Source organism: Pelophylax lessonae (genome assembly GCF_965119305.1).
Source record: "Pelophylax lessonae genome assembly, chromosome: 6".
Taxonomy (NCBI): domain Eukaryota; kingdom Metazoa; phylum Chordata; class Amphibia; order Anura; family Ranidae; genus Pelophylax; species Pelophylax lessonae.
Window position 1 is genome coordinate 75,004,622 of NC_138773.1, and position 13,920 is coordinate 75,018,541.

At 41.7% G+C, this 13,920-nt stretch overlaps 1 protein-coding gene across 1 annotated transcript in view; it reads left to right on the forward strand.

The window, feature by feature from the left end:
• The window catches only part of NTN3 (netrin 3), a 165,880-nt gene that overhangs the window by 63,122 nt on the left and 88,838 nt on the right, over positions 1 to 13,920 (forward strand). The window lies entirely within an intron of this gene.

The following is a 13,920-nucleotide window of genomic DNA, read 5'->3' on the forward strand; positions in this document are numbered from 1 at the left end:
AGATGGGTGGGCAGTGAGAACAGGCAGGGGAAACCCTCAGCGACACAAGAGGGTGCCAGTTACCCCAGCAGACCGCAAAACTGCGGCCTCAATTACTAGCCGGTGCGGCATCTTAGTCTGCGCCCCTGCGGGCAGGGACAGTGTAGCCCAAGCGCCAGCCTGCTAATTCTAGTCGCCAATGCGACCTGGTTTATCGAGCCCTGACATAGGCATTACCCCAGAACTTCATCTCCCAAGAACCCTTTCCCTACTCATGGTGTGTGGGAAGGATCTTGGCAGCCAAGACAGCAGTGTTGATTTATGTTAATTGCAGTTCTGCAAAATACTGTTTTTCTGGGAAGGAAAAAAATGTATGTGTAGCAGGATTTCCAGGCATTGGGCCTGATGTGGGTCTGCCATGGTTACTCGAAACGCCAGTAGCCCCTTTAAGCTGAATACCCAAGTGTGCGATTTGAATTACAGACCAGTCTGGCATCTTTGGTTTGTTTTGTTTATTTTATATTGGGGATGGGAGAAGGGAATGAGTGGGACTCCTCTGGCTCAACTAGGTACAAATGAGACACTTTGAAGAAAAATGCCTTTCAGCACTGTCTTGACGCCGGCTGGATGCCGACAAACGCTTGCTGGCGCTTGAAAAACACTGACTTGCTGGACTATACTTGAACTTGACTTCTGACTCTCAACAAAAACTTACCAGCATGTCCCTTCGAAAACCAAACAATAATTAAAGTGCACTATCCTTGTGCTAGTTATAAGTTAATACATCACATAAGAAACATAATAAAAGTGCATTAAACATATGATGAACTGATCCTTAATTGACATATCTGTGCAAATAAAGTCCATATAAATGTACAAACACTGTGCAAAAAAAAAAATATATTATTATATATATGAGGTGCAAAACGGTGCTCAGATTTTCAAAACATTAGCTCCTCTTTCTTTGCCGTGAATGAATGATGGTAACGTGCACCACTGAAGAAAAAGTGCTCCTAAAAGGATTTACCACAAATGATTAAATGAGCTCCATACCTGCTGCTCTGAACCCACAAGGAGATCATCAGACACCTTACTGTATAGCAGCCATATATACTATGATCTTGCATTCATCTCCTAAGACAAAATAGAAATTTTGAAGGAAATTCACAGCATGTGTTACAAACAAACAGCAGGTCCAGGCCGCCAGGTGGATTTGTGGAATAACGTCACGTGTGAGGCCCCTCCCAATGCGTTTCTATGTAACCAGCGTCGTCTGGGCATATGAGGCTCTGTCCCTTTGACAGAAGTCGATCCAAAGCCTAGTAAGGCTCCCCCTGCCAGAACACTCTGGTTAGCCATTGGCTGAGAGCACTGATCTGGAGCTGGTCAGCAGACCTCTTTTGGTTATAAGCCGAATGGCCAACTTCTGTCAGACCAGTTGACATATACACAGGCCAATGCCGGCCAACATTCAGTGTGTACTAGGCTTAGCAAAGCAACGGCCATACACTGATGAAAGTTCAGCCAGTATTTGTTGAACCATTTGTTGAACCAGCTGAATTATATTCAGTGTATGGCACAAATTATTCTCAAAATTTGCATGTCCCCTACTCAATGGCCAGGTAATCAATTTTTCATGAATTTGTTTCTTCTTGTGTTTTCTGCCACCTTATAATGTTCTCTGTGTCCTCCCAAACCTCTACTTTTCTCCATCACTTTCAATGGATTGGAATGAGCAGTGCACGTTAGCTGTGGTCATGTGCAATGCGCAATGCACGCTATAAATTCTATAGTCCATATTCCCTAGTTCTTCTCGGGAACTAGCCAAAGAGGGTGGGTATGCTCCTACATACAGTGGGCCCATGAAGAACAAATAAGTCATCCTCTAACAGCAGCAAAAAAAAAAAATGTAATTTGGAGATATGAATGAGGCTGAGAGCAATAGAAGGTACTTTTCTTAGTTAACCTTCTTAGCGGTATTCCCGAGCGTGGCTCGGGGTTAAATTTCAGAGCCAAAATCGGTAACCCCGAGCCACACTCGGGGTACCGCCAGAAGCATCACTGGATCCTGTAAGAGAGGTTACTTACCTTGTCACCGGGATCCAGCGATGTGTCTCGGCGGTGTCTCGCGGTGGATCTTCCTCCCGATCGTCTCCGTGCCCCAGCTTCAGTCTCCTGCGACGTGACGTTCGCAGGGGGTGGAACCGGCGGCAAATTCAAATGTAAAACCATACCAAACACACTGATACAGTTCAAAATATAATATAATATATATAATAAATGTATACAGTGTGTTTGGGCTGCTCATTCACAAGAATTACATGCAAAATAATGGTACCGCTTTCAGCACCTAAAATCCAAAAGAATCATACCGCCAGGGAGGTTAAGGATGCATACTTGAATAGTTTTATTTTTTATTTTTAAAAAGAGTTCAAGAGACTTAAAAAGGTGTCTCTTTAAACTATAAAACATCTAGCCACCTTTTCTTCCCACTCTTACTGCAATCTTGGTAGACTTCTTTCAGCACAATCTTTTCTTTTTTCACCAGCTCTGCTTTCATCCCTTCCACCTTCAATAAAACTGTTCCTCTCCCTCCTCCTGGAAGCACCGCCACCCCACCCTCCCTCTGACTTTTCAACAACGACACCTCATCCGCTTTGGAGAACAGATGCTCTAATTAGCACCAATTAAAGGAATCCTCTCTAGTCTTAGCAGGAGGTCCTCTTGCACACTGGCTCTCCCTCAGTAGAAAAGGAACCATCTGTGTGGGAGGCATCTTACAGCATCCACCGGTGGGCAAGAAAATAAAAAGTCAGTGATATTGTGCCAATATCAGGAAATTCTACACCTGTACGACCAAAACTTCTAAGTCCTATTTACAGCTTGTGCTTGAGGAGCGCCTAGACGCACAGACACATTTCCAGGAAAAGATACAAACATTTTGCTTTGCAGGAAAGAGTGTAAAGTTAATTAGTTAATTATCTGTTAATTAGGGAAGTGCCAGAACTCTGGTATTTGGCAAGCTTTGAAAGATTCAGATGTCTGCTAATGAAATGCTAAGTATAGCCAATTAAATGTAAGTTTTACATTCCTTGTAATTTTTACAGTTGCATGACAAATAAGATAATTGGTGCAATGACCCATGTAATTGTCATTCACCATGAAAGATATACGGACTATGAGGGGCCATTGACCGCATGAGCTGTGATTTTCTGCAAGTTGGAAAGAACTGAATTGAATTCTAAAGTTGAAGTTGAAGTAAACATTTTTTAAAGCTCTATGGGGTTGATTTACTAAAACTGGAGAGTGCAAAATCTGGTGCAGCTGTGCATGGTAGCCAATCAGCTTCTTACGTCAGATTGTTCATTTAAGTTTTGACCATAAAACCTGGAAGCTGATTGGTTTCTTTGCAGGGCTGCACTAGATTTTGCACTATCCAGTTTTAGTAAATCAACCCCTATGTCTCTTACATGATTGACATTTTATTTTTTTAACTGATGGTGATGACAGTGAATCCCGTGCCATGCATTTTGGAATGGCCACACTATGACAGGGTGACAAAGCAGGAACACAATTTATGGTAAAGGTAGGCGGTAGACATGTGCACTACCGAAAAATGTCTTTTGTTTTTCGGATCATTCATTATAATTGGCATTCGTTACTTTGGATCATTCGTAAGTTCGGATGCATTCGTATTCATTATGTTCCATTCATTTAGATGCGGCATTCGTTACTTCGGATATTCGTAACTTCAGATGCATTCGTATTAGTTTTGTTCCATTCGTTTAGATGTGGCATTCGTTACTTCGGATAATTCGTAACTTCAGATCTATTTGCATTCGTTAACCTTTTCATTCTTTTAGATGCGGCTTTCGTTACTTCGGATAATTTGTAACTTCGGATTCATTTGTATTCGTTAACTTTCCATTCGTTTAGATACGCTATTTGTTACTTCAGGCTCCGACCCTATGTTCATTTGGACATTGGTGGATGTATTCGTAATCGTTCCTAACCTTCGTTAATTTAAATATTTTTGTTTTATACCTTTTTTTTTTCACAAATCTATCAAAACAGTGCCACCAGCCCACCACTCCCTGTCTGGACTCTGGATGGAATGCAGTTTGACACCGAAAGACACACTATGGATTAAGGGACAGACTCATTGGCCAGCGATAACACACTAACACTGCCCATCCAAAAATCTAATGATTCCAAATATGTCAAAAGGAAATACAAATGCATTCATCAATTATTTCTTTAATTACAGTGATAACGAATAGTCGGAAAGAACGAAAATAGGAAAAACGAATTTATCCAAATGTAATCGATTCCTTAAACTTGTAGGTTGCATCGTTTTTCGTTTTTTCGGATTTTAGTATTTTAGTATTTTCGTTCTTTCTGAAAATTTGTTTTCGTATGCATTCGTCAAAAGAGTCTTTCCTTCATGCAGATGCTCCTGAATGAACGAATATGCCAAATTTTGTCTAAAAACAAATTTGTAACGAATCAAATTGCACATATCTAGTAGGCGGCATTGTCATTGTATTGCAGGAAGTGCCTTAACCCTTATTGTAGGATTACCAGATATTATTCAATAAAAGCTGCAGAATGTAAAATATTGAAAAGAAAATACTTATTAGGGTGGAGCTAAACTGCCTTGCAGCTTCACAGCCGGTTCCCTGCTGTGCATGCGCGAAGCATGCTGCGCTTTGTGAATGGCCCGGCAGGGGGGGGGGGGAGAGGGGTGCAAATAAGTGGAGCTCCCCTTTTGGGTTAAGTTTCACTTTAGGCTTTGAAAAACAAAAAAACAATAACTGAAAGCTGAAGCTGAAGTTTCTATGCACAGCAGCACCAGATTTTGCAATCTCCGGTTTTAGTAAATCAACCCCATATCTCTTCAGAGAAAAAAACAATTGTCTTTAAAATGTACACTGAGCTGTGCATATGCACCTCAGTGTGTATTCTCAACACACCTGCATGTGCAAGAGTTACATTATTTCGGCCCAGCCAGTCAAAGGGGTTGAAGATCCTGAACCTGGAAGACAGCACAAGCAAGGGAAGGGGAGTTAAAGCCATTCTAAAGGCTTACATGTTTTTATTTTTTTTTTCTGTGCAAAAATATTGTACACAAAGGTCACTTTCCTCATCTGATGGCAGTTCTCTGGCAGCTTCTCCCTCCTCCTGGCCTCTCCTGCAGCAAGCAGGGTGATAGGGAGATACTTGAGTAAGCGCACTCCCAAAGCAGGCTGTGTGCATCCATAGACACACACAGCATTGGTAAGCCACGCCCACACTCCCTCTTCGCAGGAGATATGGCTCTGCTTCCGTTTTTCTGTGAAAGCAGGAACTAAGAGGAGCAGTGCTGAAACCAGAAACAACGCCGGAGCAGTGGCTGGAGCCAGGTAAGTGTTCAGAGATGGGGGGGGGGGGGGGGAGTTTAGGACAAGTAGCGGGGTATTTTTCACCTCAATAAAAAATAATGCATTAAGGTAAAAAATAAAAATTTACTTTAAAACCACGTCAAGTTTGGCCTAAAAGGGGTTGTAAACGCAAAGAAAGATTTCTGCCATCCCCTTTGTTCTACCAAACCGTACTACACTGTCTACATGTTTGTACAAAAGTTTGCCTCTAAATGCCTTATTTCAGTTTGTTTTATGTGACTTCAGGCTGCTCATCTCCCCCCGATCTCATGGCTACAGCGGGAGGAGCCAAGATCCCTCTCTGACATCAGTCGGGAGGTCAGGTGACTGCTGTGCTGTCCACTCAGCCCCTCTCGCTGTAGCCCTTAGATTGGGGGAGGAGAGTGTCCGGAAGTATTTAGAGGCACAATATTATACAAACATTTACATAGTGTAGTATGGCTTGATAGAACAGAGGGACTGACAGTAATCTTTCTTTAACTTTACTGCCAACAACTAATAGTGGCAGGAGGGTGGGGAAGAGATTGGCTCACATACACAGGAGCTGACAGGCAAGAAGGGAGGGGGAGAGAGGAGAGCAGAGAGCAGCAGAATGATGGAGGCACGTAACCTGAGCACGGTATAATGGATCAGTAGCCATGATTACCGTGGTCAGCACACAGAGGGGGACACAGGAACAGGCAGGATCAACCAGGTTTTTTACAGCATAGAAAGGGACAAATTAGACAGCACAAGCACTATGCTGTTTAACCTGCTATAAGAGAACAGGATCTCTCTTTTACAACCATTTTAAGTTATATTAGCATGTTAAAGATTATATGAGATATTGGGGTTTGGGTTTACATCTCCTTCAAAGGCAAACTGTCTCCGAGAAGATAGCAGTTTAACAGTGTGATAAACTAGTATTTATTTTACCAAGTCCACTACATCTTAAATAATGTTTAATTCTAATTCTTAATTTACTTAGGTCCTACCATTTGAAACCATTAACCACAACATTAAAGTGATTGTAAAGTATTTTTTTCATAAATAACAAACATGTCATACTCACCTCCTCTGTGTAATGGTTTTGCACAGAGCAGCCCGGATCCTCCTCTTCTCGGGTCCCTCGTCGCTGCTCCTGACCCCTCCCTCCATAGAATGCATTAAGACATAAAAACCTTCTAACTTTACAACTCCTTTAATAAACAAGACTCTGATGGGAGTTACAATATGCAACTTTCTGCTATGTACAGGATTTTTATAGCCAGCATTTGGTATGGGGTGCAAAGCGCCTCCTAAATGATGGTCCTGAACAGTGCATTTCCTGCATGCGCAGTGCATTGTTGTACAGCAGCTTAAATGTTTTGTGCAACATAGGTTGTTTGTAGGCACCTATAAGTTACATCTCTCTTCTGATGACATCACACCCTCGTAAGGTTCCCATCTGTGCCTTGTGATGTGCTATAAATAGCTATGCCCATTCACCCCAGGCTTGGTGTTGGCTTCCCACTGGTTCATTCTCCAATTCCCAAATCAGTGTTAGCAAAAGAGAAGGTAGCCACACTCCAAATTAAAAGCCATGGTTAACAATTTATTGAAAAATCTAGTGCAAGACAGACCACCTGAGCTCTGCCCTCTGATGCGTTTCACATGTATTGAGCATTTTTGTAGATTCCCAATACAATTTTGTTGCGCTGCCTAGGTGCACTGAGATGCCATTCAACTTGATTGGCACAGCAATGCGTTGTACTGTGTATCATGGGTTGTAGTACTGTGCAAACTACTGCTACACAGTAGTGTGATAGACCCATGTATGTGGATACGAATGTAGCACACCCTACGTAGGAGCCGCAAGTGAAATGAGATCCCCCACCCTGCCCAGCCAGGCACACCAAATCTTCACAGGCACACTTGAGTCAAAGAACAGTCCAGTGCTTTTTTTTGTATTTATTGAAGTATTAGCACTTGAATAGGGATTGGGAAATTTTGGGATGCCCACTTGACTTCAAACAACTTCAGGGACAACTTCTCCTATGTACAGTCTCTATATACACTTCTTCTTTTCCTCCAGCACTAACTCGCTTGCAGAACTTCAGCTGGCACATTGATGGTTAATCTGATACAAAGCACTCAGTCAGACTTTTAGCAATGGCCCTTTACAGGTAGGAACCCAGGGCACCTTTTTGTGTGTAGCAAAAAAATACATGGTCCAGCATACATCCCCGTGGCTACTGATCCCAGCACCACCTCTTCAGGCACTGCCAGTCTACCTGGCTGCAGCTTCCCCTTTCAATACACCTCCTGGCTAACTTCTCCACAGTCCTCTCCAGACTGAAACACTCACCAGCCCACCCTCCTGACTCTCAGGAGATCTGGACGCGCTGACTCTTTTCTGCTGTCCTCTCCTTGGTCCTGTGCCTCCAGGAAAGGATTCCTCCATGTGTTGTAGAGGGTCCCTCCAGCACCTGATCTCTAGGTAGAGGTCACCCCCCCAGACTAGGTGGCACCCTCAAGGGCCACCAGCAGCCTCCTCATTACTCCATCTCCATCTTCCACTCGACCTCCCCTGCTAGCATGGCTCATGAGTATTTATGAGGTACCTGCCCCCTGCCAGTCCCCTTACTGGGAATTGGCTGGGGCCCTCATCAATACTCCAAGCAGCTCCTCCTAAATTCAACCCTTTACTTCTGGAAGCTTCTCCAAGGTTCCAGAGAGCAGGGGGAGCTACTAGAGGTGCTGCTTGCTAAGTCATCCAGCCTCTCTCAGTCACTCAGCCCTGACCCAGATTCAACCCAGGCCTGGCTCTCAACCAGGCCAATTTATCTACTCTAACAACTATGTACACTAGCATCTAGCTAGAGGGTGCTACACAAATTACTAAAACCACAAAGTGGGTGAGAAAGCAAGGTAACATGGCAGAGGATCTTGCCAACTATGGTTCTCAAGAGCGGACCTATTCATGACAGTGTTGTTTAAAAGAGCCTTCCATTTATTATTACCGTTCTTAGGTGAAGTTCTGTCCCAGTCCATGCTCCATTCAAGAAAACCTATGCTGTAAGAGACATGGAGGCTCCCACTGCTGGGGTATTTCTGAAAATTAAATCTGCCTAGTTATTTATTACAGGTATTTATATAGTGCCATCAATCTATGCAGCACTGTACATAATATTTATTCACATCAGTCTCTACCCTCAAAGAGCTTATAATCTACGATCCAATCTCCAATACATGCTAGGTCTAAACTATGTTTTTGATACTAAATACATTTTTAAAACAAATACAAAAAAGGGTAATACCTGCTCTGTGCAACAATATTGCACAGAAAGTTAATCTTCCCCTATTTCTGCAATTCTCACCAGCACTTTTTGGCTCCTCCCTCCTTTGGGCAAGCCAGGTGCTAAGGAAGCACCCACGTCTGCACGCTCCCATTGGGTCAACAATGTGGGGGGGGGGGGTGGAGGCCTAATAGTGGCACTTTCACATTTATGCGAAGGTCCAATTTAAGATGCAAAGCTTAGCTCATGTTGCATTCTGCACATTCAAGTGAATAGGACCATGCCACAACTGCATGCAGTAGTTGTGTGGTGGTGCAGAATTTACAGGTTTAAAACAGGCAGTAACGTTGGGCATTGGATATACTTGAAGTATCAGCATTACAAGCAGGCATCTCCACAATTTATATTTCTGGCCCAAGTTACCTCTAAAGGGTTCCCTTTTGTGGATGGGCGGATTATTCGTTCACATTTTTCAACAAACAGTAAACTCTGCGTGCATTGGTTTTGTTCTCTTTAGGGTAAGCAATGTCTGAATCATCATATTCCCTGTGGAAATCAGAGTTTTTATGATCTCATTTGGGCTCATTGAGCAAGATTAGTGACTAACGTCAACTCTCTATTACAGAGAAGGGAGCACTGTTTACATTAGGGGAAAAAAGATGGCTAGAATGATGTTCTGCAGGTCTTACTTTTGAAGAGATGATCTGCTAAATCCCTATTCAGGTCCAATATCAAGGTCAAGCAAAGGGTTATAGCTACGGATTAATGCCTGCTATTGCAGTGTCCTTGAACAGTCTCTTAAAAGCTACGGGGACCCTTAACAAGGTTAGCAAAACATCACGACAGGGTTTCTGATAATTGCTTTAATTAGCCCTGTCCCAAAACCACAGCGGCTGTTAGAACAACATTCCAGCTGTCCCAGGGAATGCATGAGTTCATTGTGTGTGTTCTACAGCACCAGGTATTAGCTGTTTGCTTCTTTGTAGCAATCCAGCGGTTTTTCCAGTTGGTTTACACTACAAGGCCCAACAGCCAGCCCAGTCCACCCTCTAATGGCCTGCTAAGATGTGGTGTTTCAAAACAGCTGGGTATTCACAGGTAAGTTGGTAACCTACCTTTGTTACCCGCAGTACATTCAGGTGTTTTCTTTTAAACCTGTGGCCAGGTAATGGACATTCAAGTATTTACATATTCTTAACCACAAGTATATGAACTTTGAGACAAGCCCTCACTATCCTTTGCAGCTGCATGCACTAAGTAGCAATTCATCCTTAAAATCAGTATGCATGTGCATAACGAAAACATTTGTTTTGTCTCGTTTCATTTCGATTTGTTAATCTAGTTATTTCGTTTTGTTAAATCCTGTTAATTTGTTTAATTCGTATTCCGAAATCATAAGCGGGAATTCTTCAATGTGTTTTCCTGAATTTTCTTCAAATTTACTGATATTGTTTTCCCTATTTTTGTTTTCAATTGAAAGAGTTTTTATTGGAAGTATAAACAGGTACATAAAATGAATAGCGTCAAAACCTGCATAAAAATTTTAACACATGTTAAAGTAACAACAATGTACAACAATTTAGCAGATACTTAGTCAATATGAAAACAGAAATTTGTGAAAAAGGTATAAGTATTCTAGAGTACATTTTTCTCTATTCTAAACGTTCAAATTGATAAATTCTGAACCGGCCGAATAAAAAAAAAATGTATTCGAATGCATCACCCGAGTAACCAGACATCCGTTATTTATACACTTTGATCTCGTTTGTATTATTAATACGTTTATTCGAAATATGTGAAGTGTTCTGATTATTTAAAGTAGTATCTTACTTTCAGCATTTTACTATGTACAATACTGTGCAGAAAATTAATAATAGTGATATAATCAGCGCAAACCATAAACCAATTTAAAATAAAAAAACTATATAAATGCACGCACAAGGCTGCCAACAATCAGTGTCAAACACAAAACACCAGTGACTAGATAAATAATAAATATTGCTGCGCCAAGTGAATAAATCAAAATAATAATAAATCAGTGTGCATATAAAACTCGTAATCAGAAAGCAACTTTTTTTTATATACATAAAACATATATCAATCGCATGACACAATTCGTGAAGCATTCCATATTTTTCCATCAACCCATCCCCCACAGTTATTGCCTTTTGTTTCACTTGACCCTCCCTTTTAGATTGTAAGCTCTAACGAGCAGGGCCCTCTAGTTCCTCCTGTTTTAAACTGTATTGTAACTGTATTGTCATCCCTCGCACTGTAAAGCGCTGTGCAAACTGTTGGCGCTATATAAATCCTGTATAATAATAATAATAATAATAATAATAATAATAATAATCAATCCAAGTGTTAAAACAAGTGTTAAAAAATCCAGTGAAAAATAAAGTCCCAATGGTGAAGAATTTTAAATATTGAGTGAGCAATAAAATCAAATAAAGAAATCAATATTCATCTGTGATCACAACAGTGTAAAGTGCTGCATGCTTCACTCCAGTGCTCCCGGTGGTTAGTGCAAGATTAGCAGCTCACCTTAGGGATAGACTCATAAGAGTCATACACGCTTTGGGATGTTATGGATAACAGCCTGGTCTCCCCTCTTCCTCTGCTCCGGGCTGACACTCCACGTGGGCCAGGAACTCAGTGTAAAACAAAATGGAAGAAGGGATCTAGTGCTCTCTGTTTTTAATGCTTTATTTCATTCGATAAAAAGAAATCCACTTACATCTTCATGCACTTAAGCAGTGCAGGCTTACGGCGTCAGACAGTCAGACTGTGTCAGACTGTGTAAGATCGTGTACCTCCAAAGACCGACGTACTGTGAGTAGGCTCCTCCCCCGTACGCGTTACGTCAGAGACTTCGTCAGCGGGGTGGAGCCAAACGATAATGCAGAAAGCCCATCCCCCGCAGTTAGAAAGCACCCCCTAGGGACACATTTAACCCTTTGATCGCCCCTGGTGTTATCCCCTTCCCTGCCAGTGTCATTAGTACAGTAACAGTGCATATTTTTAGCACTGATTTCTGTAGTAATGTCACTGGTCCCGCCCGCTCCCCCCCAAAAAGTGTCCAAAATGTCAGTTAAGTGTCCGATCTGTCCACCACAATGTCGCAGTCCAGCTAAAAATCACCAATCGCCGCCATTACTAGTAAAAATAAATAAATAAATAAATAAAAATGACATAAATCTTTTCAATTTTTACATTGGACTATGTGAGGCCATTTCATTCATTTAGTTTGTAGACGCAATCATTTTTGCGCAAACCAATCAACATACACCTATTTGGATTTTTTTTACCAAAAATATGTAGCAGAATACAAGTTGGCCTAAAATGATGAAAAAATTTTATTTTTGGAAATGTTATATAGCAGAAAGTAAAAAAAAAATATATATTTTTTTTTCAGAATTGTCGTTTTTTTTTTGTTTTAGCGCAAAAAATAAAAATCGCCCAGGTGATCCAATTCCACCAAAAGAAAGCTCTATTTGTGGGGAAAAAAAGGACATACATTTTTTTGGGTACAGCATCGCACGACCACGCAATTGTTAGTTAAAATAACGCAGTGCCGCGTCACAAAAAATGGCCTGGTCATTAGGGGGGTAAATCCTTCTGGTCCAGAATTGGTAATTTAGTTTTGTATATTCGTTTTCTAATGAATTCAAAACTTTCAGACCAATTAGAATTCGGCTCAGTCGAAAAATGATCGACCGTTTTGAATTCTTCGTGAAAAATAGCTGGTTGTTAAGGAGCAGGCTGTGAAGCCAGCTGCTGGGTCCTTAATAACCGAAGATTTATCAGCTGTCAGCAGGCTTCCCCATTAAAAGCTGAATGTAAATAAAAAAATGGCAGCAATGTAAAAAAAAAAAAAAAAAAAACGGCATGGGATCCCCGAAAAATCTTTAATAGACCCTTATCCGAGCATGAAGCCGGGCAGCCTAGAAGAGAGGGAGTACAAGCGAACACCACCCCTCTCTAAACCATACCAGGCCACATGTCCTCAATACTAATTCACATTGGGGAGGGGCCGGGATCTGGGGGGCTCCTTGTTATAGGGGGCTTCGAGATTCTGATAAGCCCCACACCCACAGGCCCCCACAACCAATGGCCAGGGTTGTGGGGAAGAGGCCCTTGTCTCCATCAACATGAAACAAGGTGCTTTGGGGTGGCCTACCAGGAGGCTGCATGCTCAGATAAGAGTCTGGTATGGATTTTAGGGAGGACCCCACGCTGTTCTTTTTGGCCGTGGTGTTGCCCTTAAGATCCATATCAGACCCAAATGCCAGCTTTCTTTTGTTTACATTTCAGCTGTCAGTGGCGAAGCCCGCTGACAGCTGATAAGTCATTGGTTGTTAAGAACAGGTCAGGTGGCTTCCCGGCACGCTCCTTAACAACTAGCTATTCTTCACACAGAATTCAAATCGGTTGATCATTTATGACTGATCCGAATTTGAATTGTTCGGAAAATTTGGAATTTGGTAGAAAACAAAACAAAATTAAACTAAACTAAACTAAACGAACCCTGAAACGAATCAACAAAACTAAATTAGTAACATAATCAATTTATCCGAAACTAAACAAATGTTTCCGTTCTGCAGATGTCTAATCTGGGAACAACTCAAAATTTGGGGTTTTCTTTCACTTTCGGTGATTAACAGTAAGCATAACAAATAGAAATGGTGGCAGAAAATATTCTGCTGCTCTAGATGGGTCTGCTAAGCCATCGCCTCCACCCTTGGACACATTGGGTGCCAGCTCCACTTTTCCAGCTATACAGTATAAGCAAATAGGATTTAACAAGCTATGCTTCCTATTAAACATCTGCTTTATCGTCAATGAAAAATAGGCACAAAAACAGCAAAAAAAAGACACTGTGAGAGCAGGAATCAAAGTTGACACATTTTACGCTGTCTAGTGCTTAGTCATGACTCAACCATAACTCGACGAAATGCGTTGACTTTGATTCCTGCTCCCACTGTGTCTTTTTTGCTGGTTTTGTGGCTTTTTTACATTGACAATAAAGCAGACGATTAATCAGAAGTGCAGTTGGTTGGATTCTATTTGCCATTACGGCTAAGTAGAGAGGGACCATAAATCACCTTAACTGGGACACAGACAGCAACAAAAACCTGGCAGGAATTGTACTCTCTCTCCACTCTATCCAAAACGATATAAAAAAATAAGCTTTGCCTTTAGTCATACTTTAAAGCGGAGTTCCGGGCACAAAAACGATATTTTTTTTTTTGTGCCCGTCCGCT